This window comes from Nannospalax galili, unplaced genomic scaffold (assembly GCF_000622305.1).
Source record: "Nannospalax galili isolate Female #2095 unplaced genomic scaffold, S.galili_v1.0 scaffold115, whole genome shotgun sequence".
Classification (NCBI taxonomy): Eukaryota; Metazoa; Chordata; class Mammalia; order Rodentia; family Spalacidae; genus Nannospalax; species Nannospalax galili.
In genome coordinates, this window is record NW_008340588.1 from 2,967,296 (window position 1) to 2,986,710 (window position 19,415).

A 19,415-nucleotide genomic window follows, 5' to 3' on the forward strand; every position below is an offset into this window, starting at 1 on the left:
GGAGGCCCTGCCACAGGCCTCTGTCCTACCCAAAGGCCTCCCGTGAAACTCAAAAGAACAATTATAAACATGATAATAGGGTTCAGTGAATTTAAAGAACACACAAAGAAATCAAAGAACTGAAAGAAGATGGGGATAAACTTCTGAATGAATTCAGAAAAGAGTTAGACATATTGAAGAATACTCAAGCTGAAATGAAGAAGGAAGTAAAACACTCAGTAAGCCAATTAGAAACAACAAGAGAAATCCTCAGCAATAGGATGAATGAAAAGGAAAACAGAATATCAAGACTGGAAGATTAAGAGGATGAGTTAGACCACTAAGGCAAAAATTAGAAAACATTTCAGAGAACACAAGAGAAATCCTCAGCAATAGGATGAATGAAAAGGAAAACAGAATATCAAGACTGGAAGATAAAGTGGATGAGTTAGACCACTAAAGCAAAAATTAGAAAACATTTAAGAGAACACAAGAATGGAATATGTAGGACTTGTGTGACAGCGTAAAAAGACAAAACTATAAATCATAAACATACAGGAAAGAGAAGAATCTTAGGATAATGGTATGGACCAGATCTTCAAAAAGATTGTAGAAGAAAATTTCCCAAAATTAAAGAAAGACATGCCCATACAAATACAAGAAGCATACAGAATAACAAACACACAGGGCCAGAAAAGAAACTCTTCATGGAACATCATAGTAAAAACACTAAACATACAGAACAAAGACAGAATACTGAAAGATGCAAAAGAAAAACAACATGCCACATATAAAGGAAAACCCATCAGAATTACAGCTGACTTTTCAGTGCAAATTATGAAATCCAGAAGAGGCTAGAACAAAGTATTCCCAGTTCAAATTGATCACAGATGCCAACCCAGATTAATTTACTGAGCCAAAATGTGTATTATAGTTGAAGGGGAAAGAAAAATCTTCCATGATACAAATAAGGTGGAAGAATTCATGTCCACAAAACCATCCCTTTAGAGAGTTCTGGAAGCAATACAAAGAGTTGAAGAAAGGAACGACTATACCAAGGGGTTATGGAAAAAAAACTTAATGTGTGTATAACTATGGAAATGCACAGCTACACCAAGAATGTGAACAGAAATAAAAATGACATGTATCAATACACATCTTTAATTAATAACTTTAAATATAAATGGACTGTAATCCCCAGTCAAAAGACACAGACTAGTTCAATGGATTAAGAAACAAAACCCATATTTTTTTTGTCTGCAACAAACTCATCACACTTTCAAGGACAGGTACTACCTTGAGGTAAAAGGATGGAAAAAAATATACCAAGTGAACTGTACTAAGAAAAAAGCAGCTGTTCCATAGCTAATATCTGACAAATAGACTGTAAACTAAAATTAATCAGAAGTGATAAAGAGGGCCCTTTAATTTTGATCAAAGGAATAATTGACCAAGAAGATATTACAGTCATGAACATATATTCATCAAACTCTGGTGCATCCAAATTCATAAAAACAGTACTACAGAATTTTAAGACCCAGATTAATCCCAACTCATTAAAAATAGGGGACTTCAGTACCCCTTTGTCTCCATTAGATAAGTCTACAGGACAGAGAATTAGCAGACAGACATCTTAATTAAACAGTACCATACATCAAATGGCCCTAACAGATATGTACCGAATATTCCACCCAAGCACCTAAGAAAATAATTTCTACTCAGCATCCCATGTAATTTTCTCCAAAATCCACCATATATTGGGGCACAAAACAAACCTCAACAAATACAAAAGTCTAAAATAAATCCATGCATTCTACCAGACCATAGTGCAATAAAGCTTAAAATCAACACTGGACTAAACCCTAGTAGCTACATGAAGACATGGAGATTAAACAACATACTCCAGAATGATGAATGGATCAAAGAAGAAATTGAGAAAGACAAAAAATTATTCCTGGAACTAAATGAAAAGACAACACACACAGCAAAACCTCTGGGACACATTGAAAGCATCACTAAAAGGGAAGTTTATAGCTCTAAATGCCTACATTAAAAAAATCAGAAAGAACACAAATAAATGACTTAACATTGCACCTCAATACACCTGAAAAGCAACAAGAAATGAAACCCAAACCCATCAGACAAGAAGAAATAACAAAATCAGAGCAGAAATTAATGAACTACAAACAACAACAACAAAAATACAAAGGACCAATGAATCCAAGAGCTGGTTCTTTGAAAAGATAAAAAAAAGAAAGAACATCTCAAAATCAACAAGATGAAAGATGAAAGGGGAAACATCACAACCGACACCAAAAAGATCCAGAACATCATAAGGGAATACTTTAAAAGCTTATATGCTACTAAATTTGAAACCTAAATGAAATGGATGGGTATCTAAAAACATGGGAACCACCAACACTAAACTGAGTAGAGATTAACAGCTTAAACAGATTCATAACACATCAGGAAATTGAAACAGTAATAAAAAAATCTCCTGAATAAAAAAGGCACAGTACCAAATGGATTTAAAGTACAGTTCTACCAGACATTAAAAAAGATCTACTTCCAATATTATTTAATTTATTCAAAAAAATAGAAATCAATGGAGAACATCCAAATTCCTTCTATGAAGCCAGCATCACTCTAATATAAAAGCCAGGTATAGATACAACCAAAAAGAAAACTATAGACCCATATCCTTAACGAACATAGATGCAAAAATTCTCAACAAAATACTTGCAAACCAAATACAGACACAAATCAGAAAGATCATCCACCATGATCAAGTTGCCTTTAATCCAGAGATGCAGGGATGCTTCAATATATGTAATTAAATAAACATCACATGTCATATAAACAGACTCAAAGACAAGAACCACATAGTTATCTCAAAAGAGAAAGAGAAAGCCTTTGAAAAAATTCAGCATGCACTTATCTTCAAAGTCCTAGAGGGAACTGGACTGGAGGGAACATACCTCAACATAATTAAAGTCATATACAACAAACCCACAGCAAACATCATTTTAAATGGAGAAAAAGTGGAAGCATTCCCATTAAAATCAGAAACCAGACAAGGCTGCAGACTATCTCTACTACTTTTTAACATAGTTCTTGAAACTCTTGCAAGAGCAATAAGACAAGCGAAGGAAATTAAAGGAGAAACAATTGGAAAAGAAGAGAACAAATTATCCCTTTTGCAGATGATATTATATCTAAGAGATATATATTCCACCAGAAAACTCCTAGAAATTATTAACATATTCAGTAAACTAGCAGGTAACAAAATTAATCTACAAAAGTCTGTAGGCTTTCTGTATCCCAATAACAAGCAATTAGGGAAAGAGTCCATGGAAACCCTCCATTTTACAATAGCTGCAAAAAATAAAAAATCTCAGAATATTCCTGACCAAACACATTAAAGGCCTCTACAGTGAAAATTTTAAAACTTTAAAGAAAGAAATTGTGGAAGACATCAGAACAGGGAAAGACCTCCTATGCTCGTGGACTGAAAGAATTAATATTGTGAAAATGACCATCCTACCAAAAGCCATTTATAGATTCAAAGCAATGTCAATCCAAATCCCCATGACCTTCTTCACAGAATTGGAAAAAACTGTCGTAAGATTCATATGGAAACACAAAAGACCGTTGATAGCTAAAACAACCCTGGTCCCTAAGGCAATGCTGTGGGGGGGGGGGGATTACTATACCAGATTTTAAACTGTATTACAGCACTATAGTCATAAAAAACATGATATGGCTCCAAAATTAGATCTGTAGGTGAATAGAACAAAATGGAAAACCCATATATGAGTTCATGCAATTTCAGCCACTTGATAACTGACAAAGGAGCCAAGAACAATCACTGGAGGAAAGACAGCATGTGCTGGCCAAACTGGACCTCCACCTGTAGAAGAATGAAACTAAACTGTCTTTCACCTTGCAAAAATGTCAGCTCTAAATGGATCAAAGATCTCAATGTAAAGCCTGAAACTCAGAAACTGTTAGAAGAAAGTATGGCCAATAACCTAAATGATATAGGTGTAGAAAAGGATTTTATAAATCAGACATCAATTGCTGAGGAAACAATGTCAAGAACCAACAAATGGGACCTTATTAAACTAAAAAGCTTCTGTACATCAAAAGAAGCAACCATGGAAGTGAAGGGAAAACCCACAGAATGGGAGAGAATCTTAAACAGCAACACATCTGACAGAGATTTAATATCCAGTATATATAACGAATTCAAAAAACAAGAATCAAGAAATGAATTAACCCAAGTAAAAGATGGGCTAAGGAGCTGAACAGAGAGTTCTCAAAAGAAGAAATAAAGATGGCTAAGAAGCATCTTAAAAGGTGTTAAACATCACTAGTAATTAGGGAAATGCAAATTTAAAACACCTTAAGATTTCATCTTATCCTAGTCAGACTGGTTAAGATCAAGAGAACAAATGATACCAAATGTTGGAGAGGGTATGGAGAAAGGGCAACACTCATCCACTGCTGGTGGGATGCAAACTTGTTCAATCCATATTGAAAGCTGTGTGGAGACCTCTTAAAAAACTACAAATGAACCTACCATTTGACCCAGTTATTCCACTCTTTGGTATATACCCAAAGAACTCATCCTATTGCAGAGACACTTGTACATCCACGTTTTTTGCTGCTCTTTTCACAATAGCTAAGAGATGGAAGAAACCTAAGTGTCCTTCAACTGATGAGTGGATAATGAAAATGTGGCTCATTTATATAATGGAGTTTTACTCAGCAATAAAAAAGATGAAATCATGAAATTTGCTGGCAAATAGATGAACTAGAAACTTATACTAAGTCAAGTAACACAGACTCAGACAAACAAAGAAACAAACAAACAAAAACGACATATATTCTCCCTCATGTGGATCCTAGTAGCTCCAAATCCTGATAAGTGAGTATGTATCCAGACATAACTACAGGAACAAGGATAATGAAAAGGAAGCAGGGAAGTAAAGGAAAATAAAGAATCTAAAAGTGAAGAAAAGTAGGAAACAGGCCTTAATAAGGGAGATATGGATAAAAATGGTGTTATTTTAAGGGAATTGGGGAGGGAGGGTTATACAAAGAACCTTGAGGATAATGGGAAAGAAGGATCTGAGGAGAGGTGGGACTATAGGAGAAGGGTATTATTAAGGGGGAAATGGGAAAAATGTGGACACTTTAATGGGGAAACCACGGTGGAAGGGTTAGACAATATAAGAGATAAACAATGCTTAGTTTTAAAAATACCAGAGGGAACCATATTAATCAAATAACCTAGTTACAAATTATACACACAACTAGCTCAAGGAATATAATACATGTCTAGGCAAGGTTTATCTGAGAATGTTTGGTCTTTTCCCAAGCTTTATCTACATAGCACATGGTAATTAAAAGTACCAGCCTCGTGGAACTAACCTTCTTGGATGTTTAACAGCCATACTTTGAGGCCTATACTAATTTGATCAGAGGGACATAAAGGACAGTTTTTGCTCCTTTCCCTCCTAGGTCAAATAAGTTCCAGGGGACTATGAGCATCTCTCAAAATGTCCTGTAACTGTGGTGAGTTATCTGTCCTCTTGATCAAGGAGGCCATGGAGACCTCACAAAATGGACCTTAACCCGTGTCCAGTCTACAAAGAGGAGGGTCAACATAGAGGAAACATTTCCTCCATGCTTCCAAGTGAAGCCAGCCATGATCTAGAAGGACCTTTGACTTATCTTCACACAGACAGAACTGGTAAAAGAAGGAGCCAGGAGCTCCTCCCAAGCCCATGTGACCCCTGAGGTACAGATCCTCAAATGACCTTAAAAGCAAAAATAAATTGGTTTATCTGGGTCAACTGCATGGTCTTAAATGGTCCAAAAGGAAAGCACCACCAAAAATTAAACGGATCAGTATCATTCTTTAAGAGACCATGTGTATAGCTGAAGGCTACATAATAAGAAACAATGCCAGATAGGAGACACCTTCCTTTGAGTTGTTGGCCAGGGTGGCCCAATAGACTCCCACAAAGTAAGCCAGCATAGAACTGGGACAATGAACAGCAGACCACAGTCTTATCTAAAGGCATATTGGCAACTACCTGCTGCTAGATGAGGAAGAGCTGATCTTTCTAAAACAAGGAACTCTAGATAAGCTGACTAGATTCAGCAGATGGACAAGCACTTGGGAATGGCTGGGGGCAAAGGATGACAGTATATTGGTTCCAGTAGGGGGAGGGGAATGCTATGGGAGGTAGCCATTTGACATGTGGGTATAAAGATGAATAAGATTGTATGGGACGTTCTGTATGAAATACACATAAAAAATCAACAGATTTAAAAATTTTAGTTGTATTTGAGGAAGAAGCATAAAAATTTACTTCATGTTAATTAGTATAGTTGGAAAACATTATCATTGAAATCTACCCGATGACTTTATATCCATGCTCAGGTGCCAAGGTTCTCAGAAAGTAACTGACTGTGTGCAATAATAATGAGATACATAGAGATTAGAGATACATGTGCAAACATCTATGTATTAGTAGCATTAAAAATGAGTTTTTCTATATGAAGCAGTATATTTTAAAATTAATTGGAGGTCTTTTTTTAAAGGTTAAACCCTCATTCAATGTTATGTGTTATAGAGTTTATACTGTGTTCAATATTGTATAACTGTATTAATTCAATGGTGAACCTAAAAATTAATAGCCAATTTTGAAAGAGATGCATCTTTACTCTGGAAATTGTTTTTGAATATGTTAATGCTATAATGAAATGCTTCTTCTAATCATATGGTTACTAATTAAATAATTTAAAAAATAATAAAAATATATTGTAAACTTTTGGCATATTTTTATGAACTAAATATACTTTTGCCATATAGTATATAAATTTTACACCTTTATAATTTCGCAGCAAATTGAAGAAATGGGCCAATAGAAAACATACACCTAAATCTTAACATAGAATTATTCATAGTGATAAAACCCAGGAACAATACAGGATAGACTGTGATGTACCCATTTTATAAAATATTACTCATCATTAAAAGAAATGACCCATGAAAAAAATGTAACAGAAAAAACTTCAGATGCATGTTGCTTTGTAAAAGACGAAGTATCATACAGTGTATGAGATTTGATTCATTTCATACTTTATAGTATTCTTATTTAATCAAATTATTCTCATTAAAAATGCTCTAGAGAATTTTTTCCCATTCTTGCAAGGTGATAGTATAATTGATAAACATCTTAAAATTAATTTGTAGCACAAACAGGAAGCTTAAAAGTATAATTTTGGTGCTTAGTGATTTTGTGTGGAATGCAACACACAATATCAATTTATATTTGGCCAAAACTGTTTTTTAACCTATTCCTTCCATGTGAATATTCTAACTTTTCTTTCAAGTAATGTATTCAGTGTGGGTGGCTATTTTTCATATTTTGTATTTTAGAAATATTTACATAACTCTCCTTACAGTGTAAGAGCTAGAAAGATATATGGCATGTATCTAAATGTAAGCCTAAATATAACATCTATTAGCTCATGCAATGTTTTCATTGTTTATTAAAATATTTTTGTATATTGTGATATCAATCAAAATTTCCACAGGTTTCTATCCAGCAAGAAGATATATTTATTTCATCCTAAACATTTCTAACCTTTTTAATTTGGACAAATAAGTTTTAAGTTTCTGGGAGTACACTGAGATTTTTAATAAAACACTGATTATCATCCTAAGGTTAACTTTGTAGTTGTGCAGGAAAAGGGAAGGAACAGGTCTTTGAAAACAATGAAAAGGCATGTGTCTGAAGATGAATGACAAGCATTCTTGAAAGAACAATTCAGGTTTAGCTACTGGTGTAGCCCGAAAATTACTCATTCTTCTGAAAAGAGTGAGCCTACAGAGCATAAATGAGCCAGGGGCAAGACGAAAAGCACCCTGGGAGGACAGGTAGAGCTCTCTGATATGGAAAGTGAGAGTTAGCGCCACCATGTTGGAACTGATCCTGGAATGGCAGACCGTCCTGCATAGAGTGGGGTGGGGCTTGAAGGTTGCAGGAATTATGAGAAGTCATTTCTTTCTAAGTCACCGCCCCCAAATATCATATAAACTATGCAAAATTCAAATAGATCTGTGTTATGATGGTTTATTGATCATCTACATCAGGACCACAAGACCCTGAGTGAATGAGGGCAGGTCAAACAGAGAACAGGAAGTGGAAAATTTAGCGAAACAACTGGGCTAAAGCTAATTTTAAATCTATTCATTCAGAATGGCTAGAGTATTCAATACCAACCTCAAATGAAGCAATAAAATTTAAAAATATTGTACAATGGAGAGTCTAATACATAGATTTTTCTCAGACTACCTAGAACAGTTTATTTGTAATGTAAAAGCAAGGAACAGAACTCTATTTTAATGAAGAAATAACAAATAGTGAAAATACACACACACACACACACACACACACACACATATATATATGGAAGTAGAGAAATAAAACTCAATAGGCTGAAACTGATGGTGGAAAACCTGGAATACCAGCACTCAGGAAGTTGAGACACAAGGATCCCGAGTTCAAGATCATTGTAAACTACATAGTAAGAGTCTATCTTCATAGTAGTTAAATTATCTAAAATATGGGAACATTGCTCACAAGTAAAATACACACACATATAAAACCTACTCAGAAAAGTGTTTGTGAGAGAAGTTACGTACTCATATTAAGAAATCTGAAGTAATCATGATTTTGCAAAAACTCAGATTCTCCTTTGAAATTAGTTAACTATTTTTTTGTATGGAGAACATGTTAATTTCCTTCAGACTTCAAAATAAAAGCATTTACAAAGAAAAGGTAAAGGTTAATGCCTGCTGTCATTTCAACTTCATTAGGGTACATCATAAATATTTAAGTTTTAATAACTCCTTAGATTTGGGGTGATTCTTCAGATATCAGCAAGTATGTAATGAACCCTGTGTCAAATGTTTATATTCTTAGTAAAATGTGAGAACTATTTCTGGGAAATGCAAATTGAAATTTTGCAAGATAATCATATGTTATGAGATTATTTGGATTTTTGTATTCCATCTGTTATCCCATGGTACACTGAGCTGGTTTAAGTTTAACTAGCCTTTAAGAAAACAATGTCCAATGTAATAATTCTCATAAGATAAACTGAAAAAATTCTTTAATCTTACATCATGCTCTCTATTGTGATCCAGTTATGCCCCTGACTTAGAACAATGTAAGTGTAGAGGTGATAATTGGACCTAAAACCACAGTCAAAGCAGGAACTATATCCCACAAAAGTTTGAAAAAACAAACAAAAAAACCCAATATTTTAGCTTAGAATGATGATGTCTATTTGCAGGTTTTTAAAATATTTTATTTTTTTTTTATTTTATGTGTATGAGTGCATTCACTGCATGAGTGTAGGTGGATCCATATCAGGCAATGCGAACAGAGGTCAGAAGAAAGCATCAGATCCCCTGGAACTTAGTTTTGGACAGTTGTTAACTGACATGTGGGTGCTGGGAATTGAACCCTGGTCCTCTGCAAAAGCAGTCAGTGCTCTTAACTGATAAGCCATCTCTCCAGTCCCTGTTTTCAGCTTTAAAAAATATTTTTATTAATTTTTCTGTATTTCATATAAAAATTAATAAAATTTAGACCCCTCTCCCCATAAATGCTCCCATGGTCTCCCCCACCAGATTTAATTCATTCTGTAATATATGTTAAGTTCTATCTGGTCAAACATTTGTTCCCAGATGTCCCTCAGTTCAAGTTCATCTATTGGTGTCTAGTCAGCCTATCTAGAGTCACTTCCATAAAGAAGATCAACTCTCCCTCAGTTAACAGTAATCAGGCGCCAATAGTTTTTTACCTTGAGTAGTTCGGGATCTGCTGCCCTTTTCTCTCATTCTATGCTGGGTTTTTGTCTGACTGAGTAGGCATGGGTCTTGTTCATGCTGTTACTGTTGTTATAAATTCATACGAGCATGTTCCCAGGGGCCTGAAAGTTTCTTCTACTTATCTTCAACCACCAAACCTGGTTCTTACAGACATTTCACACTCTCTCAACAATGGTCCCTGAGGCATGGGTGGGTGAGGTTTAATATAGGAGTCCTACCCAGGTTCACATACTCTGCAGTCACTTATTTTCTAAAACTTAGACAGTTGTGATCTTCTTTGTACATTGTACTCTATTGTATAAGGAAGCTTCACTGATGAGAGTTGAGAGATACATTAATAATCTCTCTACCGCCTGTTCTGCTGTGTTCCATGAGCCTTAGGTGTCAAGGTTCCACTGTAGATACTTTAGGGTGGGAATCTCTCAGACACATATTCTCTGTGTGTTACCAGTTGTGGAATTATGTAATAGCCTTTGTCTTTTGCAAAAAGAAGCTTCTTTACGTCTTTGATGGTTAGTATACAGTATACTTGTCTGAAAATATAAGAATCCATAATTACCATGCAACAAGAAATTTCATTTGTTTAGTGATGGGGTTTTCTCTAGGATCTATGATCTCTCCAGCCTTGTGCATTTGACCATAATTACAATGCCACCCATGAGTTCCCTCCCACTGAGAGGGCTTTGAAGTCAAATTAGATAGCTGTTGATTACACCCTAGATGAAAGTGCCACTACTGCACCAATAGACATAGTTTGTTGTGCCAGTTGTTGTGATTTCTAGGTTTTGGAGGTGGGTTTTACCACTGATTTTTTTCTTTCTTAGCAGCTTGCATAGTATTTTTGAGAATAATGAGAGTTGGCATTCAGGGAGAAGGCTTCCAAGTCACTTTCAGCTCCATTGCTCCAAGACTTGTGTCTGGACTATGCTCTGTCTTCAGTAAAAGGGTCTTACCTTCAAATCCTACAAGGTAATCAGGCGTTGTATCAATAGCGTCTGTTATTTTGAAAGTCTCTTGGACTACAATGACAAAGAAGTGGAAGGGAAGTTTCTCCTGGTGCCGTGTTCCTCTGCAGCTTTCTGTGCAAAGGGTCAGAAAATAATACCTTCCCTTGTAAAGTATTGTTAATGATTCTTGGAGACAGTTCTTCATTCCTTCTCTACACTCTAATTACTGTGTGCTTCAATAAATGATTAAGAGAAAACAGGATGGTTCTGAGAGAAATCAGCTCCTCTGAACAGATCTGCCCCCCATCTTGTTCAAACAACATCAAGTGATATATTCTCTTTTAACTGGGCACAACCATAGTGAAACATTTTCCTTAGAATCCAACACACAAAAATGGTGTGGGGGTGTGGAAAAATCAAGAAAAAGCATTCCCCTTCATTTATATCGCAAAACTACGAAGCAGTATCCAGATAGCAGGTAATCATCAATTCCCCATCTGTCTGAGAAAAAATTCAGTCACAAATAAAGATTATCTGAATGTCACATATTTATTTTTAAAAGTACAAAGGAAATGTTATATTGATATTTGATTCTGAAAGATATTTATTGTAATGTATTTTGTTATTAACACATTTTATGAGCTCAAATGTGCTCTTGATAATCTGTGGTAAAACAGGCATTCATCAGAATTTGTGCAGTCTACAACTTATTCCAGCAGAAATATGCCAGCCTGGATCAAGTCAAGGGATAGGAATCACATCAGTGACTAAAATTAAAATATTCCTATAAGTAATTACTAAAAGATGATTAAATATTATGTGGGAGGATAAGAAAACCAAAATTACAAAGAAACAAGAATTGCTGGAACTCTTTCTTTTAAATATGTCTCAGTCAGTAAAAGAAAATATGAAAGGAACTAAGAATGTATCCCAGCACACTGCTTCCAGGCTGATTCCGATCTTTTGAAGACAGATTGTCTGTGATATACATGAACAAGCAGAATGTCTATGGAAAGGAATCTTATCAATGGATAAATCAGATCACATGGGTTAGAAGTAGTCTGGAAGAGTCACCACTGTGTGGATAAAGAATGTAATGGGCCAGACCAGATCAGTGAAAACATGTAGGTTGCTACCAGGTTGCCTGTAGAAGTGGTCCTTTGCAATACAGGATAGAGCCACTTATATCTGAACTCTGCTGAGAATCCCAAACTCAGTCATTGGCAACCAAACCTAGGTAAGAAATTAAATGCCAGAAGTATGCATCATTTTGACCTTCACAGACTTGTAAGCCTTCCTGTACAGGCAGCGTAATTGTGCCAGGTTGCAAAAAAATATTTAGAGTCCAAATATGTGTCACCAAGAAGGATAGAGTAGAGAAGACTTGGACCTAAGACCTGATAAAATGATAATTCTGCCTGTTCATTCCTTTGTTCCCAAGATGAATATAAAGCTGTTGCACATATTAAAACTTCCAGATAAGAGCAAAAGAACTGTTTAGATCAATAAAATGCAGTTTTTCTTGTGGAGTCAAAATTTCCTGACTGATTTTTTTTTCCAAAAATGAGAATGAGCACAATTCTAATGTTTTTATTCACAAGTATCTAAATTTATATAATTTCAAATCCTTTTTGCAGTCCCACATAATAATAGGCTACTTTAAGTTTAAAGAATAGTCTGTTACAACATTGTTAAGAAAAATGTAATTGGAAAGAGAAAAAAATATTTAAGGTATGGCAAAGAACACCTAACGAGAAGCTGTGCAAAGCTTCTATCACCTTGTGTTTTTGAGACAGTAGTTATTTATGACGTATAGTTTTCCTCTCTTAGAGGAAGAGGTTAGATGGAATCTCAGTTTTCACATTCTTTATCTAGTGAGTTCAAAGTTCAAACAAAAACGTGGCTATATGGAGCTATAAATTTTTAATAACTAATTTTAATGATACAAAATTAATTTTACGGTATTGAATGAAACATTTTTCTATTTCTCTGTACCATATGAGCCTTGTGCACAGCCTGTGACAGTAGGCAAATTAAAATATTATTTTTATATTTGTTATTTAAAAGCTTAAAATAGAGATAAAAGTAAAAGAGAAATGTTTCCTTTGCTTATTTCCTGTAATATAATAAAAAGCAAAAGCAAAGAATGAAAACATGTTGGTCATGCCTTAGTTTGGCTATAGTTGGTATGTTTCTTTCTGTCCACTTCCTTCCTCTCTCTCTCTCTCTCTCTCTCTCTCTCTCTCTCTCTCTCTCCAACCCCCCACCCCCCCACACAGTTTGACATGCACAGAGTCACATGATCTATATCAGATATTATGTTTCTAATTACTAAAAAGAATTACAGAAAAGAAAATAGATCTCAATGATTTTGAAAACAGCAAATCCATTTGTGGAGAATATGCTAAATTCTTCTAACAATATAAGTCAGTCAATCAATATTAAGAGTTTAATAATCAAAGAAAACTCATTCATAAATAAATAAATACATGGAGTTCAGAACTGTAACCATGTGAGTACAGTACAGTCACATCAATTTAGACAAGGATATTGAAAGCGTGAAATGGGGAAATTATTTACAGAAAAATAAAAGTGGGTCATTTGGATAGAAAATTGTAAAATAAAAAGTTACATACTTACTTAAATGATATATAAATATTAGCTCAAAATTGAACAAAGTATTAATATAAAATAAAAACTACAAAGTTTATTACAAAATAAATGATAATTCTTCATAGTTTCTTATTGGTAAATGAATTCTCAAATATGACATCATGAATAATGAATGAGAAAAATAAAGCAGATAAATTCAACCATTATAATTAAAAGTGTGCTTTCAAGGAAAATATGAAGAATGTCAAAATACAATCTTCACAATGGGGTGTATTTGATGTTGATGGACATACACTACAAAATTATGGTAATAGTAGATTATATCTGTGGATATACTTAAAAGTACTAATTTTTACAAGTCACATGAGACAAGGATGTTGCATGTAGATTATACTTCAGTAAATGTATGGTGTTTTAAGAAAACAGATTTACCTTCTATACAGGCTGATCTACTACATTCCTCTAGCTATCTCTACTGTTTAGGAAATGGAGCAATACAATATTATAGAAAGCAGTGGAACCCACAAGGGCTTGTTTCAAAGGGCAAAATGTTTATATTCTATTAACTCAACATGCTGCAAACAGAAGCTAGTGACTTGGCAGTACTGAAACGCCAAAGTATCTGGCAACTGTAGAACTTGGTAGTAAAAGCGGTTAGGAGGCTAGGAACAGAGACCATCTACAACATTGTTACATATACTGGTAAAACACAATAATGTCATTTCTAGGATGACAATGATAATCTAGATCAATATACCAGGGAAATAATCATATATTACCGAGGTCCTGGTTGAAAACAAGGAAACATAAATAAAACATAATAATAAATAATAACAGCATTCCTACAATTATAATATCTAGTCAAAAAGAAAGCCAGTAGTGTATGTACATGTTGCAATGTATTATAAATTGAGAAATACAGTAAAGCTACTCCTTCAACAACTTTTGGATTAATGCTAGAAATTTACTACAGGGAGGACATAGTTTTTCCTACACTGATATCTAGTATAAATTCTAGTTCTTCAAGTTTGAACAGGAAAATCCACCAGAAATAATGTGTTCTAGAGACCACAGATGCTATAGTGTCAGCTTTCTAATCTGTGGATCAGAAGCAAAGAAAGATGATCTTTAGTCTTGACAATTTTCTTTTGATTATCAACTACCACGTATTGGAATAAATAGAAGATGTCTATGCAAAACAGCTCAGTAGTGTTGCCATAATTTTAATTCTTGGAGATTCAAATTAGAGGTTAATTTTTTCACTTTTAAGAGCTGAAATGGCTTAATTTCTAATACCTACAGTCACATCTTCATTACTACACAAAGTAAACTAGAAAGGTTGGGAAATAAAACAGGAGGCTATGAAAATAATTAAAAGCAGATTATATTGATATAAGGAAACCAATATGCCATTGGAATGATCATCACTCTCCAAAATTATCCTCCATTTATCACTTAACTTTATTACTTATTAACCAGTTTAGAAACATAGCTTTGATATAAAGAACTAAGTTCATTTAAATCAAAGAGCAGCTAAGATTTCCATTAGCTACTGACTTATTTGTTCCAAGTCTTAAGAGTTAGTCATTTCAGCAAAAAAAATCTTAAATAGGGGCTAGAGTGATGGATCAGTGGTTAAGAACCCTGGTTGTTCTTGCAGAAGACCCAGGTTCGAATCCCAGCACCTACATGACAGCTAACAACTGTCTGTAACCCCAGTTCCAGAGGATCCAACAGCTTCTCTGTCCTCCGAGGGCATTGTATGACATGGGTACACTTATCTACATGAAGGCAATACACTCATACACACAAAATAAAAAAATATATAAAATATTTTTTAAAATCTTAAATAATTGCTAATAAAATCTCCAATATAGGGATTTAAAAAAACTATTCTTTTATGGTCTCTTAAATATTTTAATCAGAAAAAAATGTGTTTACTTATGTAGTACTATATTAAATTTAAAATTGTCTTTGAAATTAATGCTAAAATTATTATTATAGAACTATTCAAAAATATGCATAAAAAGTGATAAAATAATCCCTCAATATCCATGTCCATATTCACCTATTTTCAATACTATTCTTTCATTTATTCTGTCTCATTCTGTATATTTTAAACTTATATTTTATAGTCCTCTATTGTATATTTTAAAGCATATACTTTAAATCACATATGAACTTAAATCTACATATTTTATGTTGTTACTAAAGTGCAATCTTTAATAGAAAACTTCATTTTAAAATGTGAACCATCATATGGTCATCTCAATAAATATTACTAAGAGCAGTCACTTAATATCAATGATATCCATACCATATCTTACCCTCCCAATTAATTCAACAATACATTTTTACTTTTGTTTTGTTTGAATGAAAGTAAAAACAAGGCTCATGTCCTATATTCATCAGTCATTAGCTTTCTCTTGTGATTAACCAATACAGTGGTTTTCTTCCTTTTTCTTCAAAGCTAGGGATAATTTATTTTCGCAACTCTTGTTTTATGTTCGCCTTGTTCCCTGACTACAGCATAGGGAAGTTCTCCACTTTCAAAGAAGCATAGGATAACACTGGGTTAGCCCAGATATGTCAGGTTTATTTTACCATCTGTAGGTCTGCAGGTCAGTCATATCAAAATGACATTGCATTGTAAGGCGATACTGTCAGAGCTTGTGGGCATTACTAGAAGTATATTTCTACTCATCAATTGTTGACTTCAAGTTGTGTTAAAAAATGCATATATGGTCACTGGAATTTGTAGAAGAGCTCACCTGGTGCATATTCATCCTGTTCTCCCAAGAGTGAAATTTTATGATAATAGTTTTATTTATTTATTTTTTTAGAGCAGTAGGCGTCCCTATTCCCTACTGGCAATTTGGGTAACCCCTTCAAGAATGGCGTGACAATAATAGGAGGTAGAAATTGGCTAGGTAGTTAGAGTAAAAAGACCCCAAAGAAATGTCACCAGTTTCTTGGCTAAAAGTCAAAATGTCTTTGGGCCTGTTAGCAACATACTCTGCTTGAAGGCCAAAAAAATCAACAGTATTTGGGAGCTTGTATCTAATCCTTAAAAGATTTTAGGGTTACCTCTTCAGAGGGGGCAAAGTTGGAGGGGAGGGAGTGGACATGGATTAGATCAAAACATCTTATATGCATGTATGAAATTCTCAATAAAGTTTTTGTAAAAATTAAAAAAACATTAAAAAGACCATAGAGTTGGCCTAAATAAATCAATTAATTTTTTAAAAAAGATAATAGTTCTAATTCAATATGAAAATAAGAAATTTGACACTCAGTTAATAACAGATCTTAGATGACAAACTTTATATGGCCTTGCTCAGTTATTTGTACTGCATAATTGTCTTATTTGATCTAATCTGTATATCTGTGTGATCAGCACAGTCAAAAGTAACTGTTCCATCTGTAGAGAAGGCCTGTGTTTCTTTCATATAGTTGTCCCTCCCTGTCACATTGCTGTCTCTAGTGTTTGAGAATTGTTCATTTGTTTACCATTTCCATGGTTTTAGGATTGGAAAAATATTATAAACATGTAATAATAGAACTTCTAAGCATTGAGAATGGCTGAATTTTCACTAAGGATAATGTTCCTGAAAGTGTCCAAGTTACATATCTCATTTATTGTGCTGAGTGCCCAATACTGAATGAATGTGCCGTAGAGTGTGTTTGACCAAACTTCCATCTATGGAAGGATATTTAGGTCAATACAGCTTAGAACTATTAAATACAAACCGTTCATTTTACTTGGTAAAATGCCAAGAGTGATCCTTAGTTACAGACTATTTTATTTTCCACCAAACTATTTTCTACTGTGTCTATATCATTTTTTATCTGTATCTGGAATGCCCAGTGGATCCAGGATATTCATATACTTTATAGCTTTTGTTGTTATTCTTAGTTGTTTTAGTTTTGGCAAGTCTATCATGTGTAGTGTGATAACCCATTTTGGTTTCATTTCCATCTCCCTAATGAGTGATAATGCTGATATATACAAAATTGCCTCTCACATTTTAATGACATCCTCACTTCATAATTCAGTGACTACTGAACATTCATTTAGCAATTCTGATTTAAAAAAACTATAATGTTCCATTGAATATCATGTGCATTTTTGAATTTTGTGAGATACAAATCACAGAAATGCATATATAGCTATTAAAAGCACTCTAATATTTCCCCTCTGTGTCATAATATATAATGATTCAAAAAAACACTATTTTAAGTTACTACTTCTTTGTTAGAAACTAAATGATGGGCTTGAGAGATGGCACAAAGGGACAAGTGCACACTCTTAAAATGGACTCAAATAAAAAATATTCATCTTTGGGGCTGGAGAGATGGCTCATCGGTTAAGAGCACTGACTGCTCTTGCAGAGGACCTGGGTTCTAGTCCCAGCACTCACATGGTGGCTACAAACCATCCCTAACTCCAGTTCCAGGGGAATGTGAAGCCCTCTTCTGACCTCCGTGCCATTGCATGACACAGGTGCACTCACATACATGCAGGCAATACACTCATACAAATAAAATAAAAATGATAAATAATTTTTTTTAAATGCTCATTTTTTATCAAAGTTGAGTATCTGGTCCCTGTAGCTGGAAATTGTCTACCTGCGTATATGAAGCTTCCTGAAATTAATTTCGTTATATCCATTGTTGTGATTTAGGATCATAATCAATATTCCTGTAAATGATTTGAAGGACAGAGTGATTTATTTACTTCTCTCCATTTCTATAGCATGTTGTATTAGTCTTCAATGCTTTGGAAAATCCTGTTATGTCCAGTGAGAGCAGGAAATCCTGTTGTTCCTTTTCATTTTCATCCACAGTAAGGAAAAATACTGCTTTGCAAAAATGTGGAACTTCCTCATTTGACAATACATGTTTTAATATACTGATGAAGATAATGGCTTCTGTGATGTTATTAGTTATGGCTATGTTTAGATTAGCAGTTGACACTCATCACACATAGTTCAAGTATCTGTGAATTTCTCTCTTTTCATTGTATTTAGAAATTTCTAGGATATTGATGCTTATTCACTTGCAGCTGCTATTGATTGGCTTACTTTAGCCAATCTAGCAGGCTTTTAAATACAGTCATATGTTCTCAAGGAAAAACACTGTCACAAAGGACTGCTGTTATTGAATTGTCCCAACCATAAACTTCTCTATCTTTTTTATATTTATTCTTTTTATTTTATGTTTAGGAGTGTATTAACTGAATGTTGGTCAGTGCGCCCATGTCATGTAATGCTTCAGAGGTCAGAATAAAGCATCAGATCCCCTGAAACTGGAGTTTCACTCAGTTGTCAGCCACAGTGTGGGTGCTGGGAATAGAAACCAGGTCCTCTACAAGAGCAGCAAGTGATCCTAAGCATTGAGTCATCTCTCCATCCCCAGATTCTCTATCCTTTTTACACTTTTTTTTTTCAGAGTCAGCAAAATATACCTTTATCATTTTTCAAATACATTATTTGAAAATTTCATAGATATATACAATGCATCATAATCATATCAATCCCCACAAATTCCCTCCACCTCACCCCACCTTCCCATTGAATTAGTGCTGCTCATATGTGCACCGGTGTGAGGTCAACAAATGGGTCATATGAAAACTGCCAGTGACCACTCAGAACAGAAAACTGTTTCTCCCTCCTCCAGAGGCCATCACCTGCCAGTAGCTCCTCAGGTAGGGGTGGTGCCTCAGGAACACCTCCCCATTCCATTCTGGAATTCTTCTGCAGCTGACCATAGTTACTGTGAGTTCACATGTACAACAAGCAATATCATGAACAGAAATAAGAGTTCGACAGCATTCCTCCTCATTCTCTGGATTTTAGGTTCTATTAGCCCCTCTTCTTTAATGCTCCCTGAACTTTGGGGGAAGAGGGATTATACATGTCCCATTTATGGCTCAGAATTTCCAAGCACTTATTCTT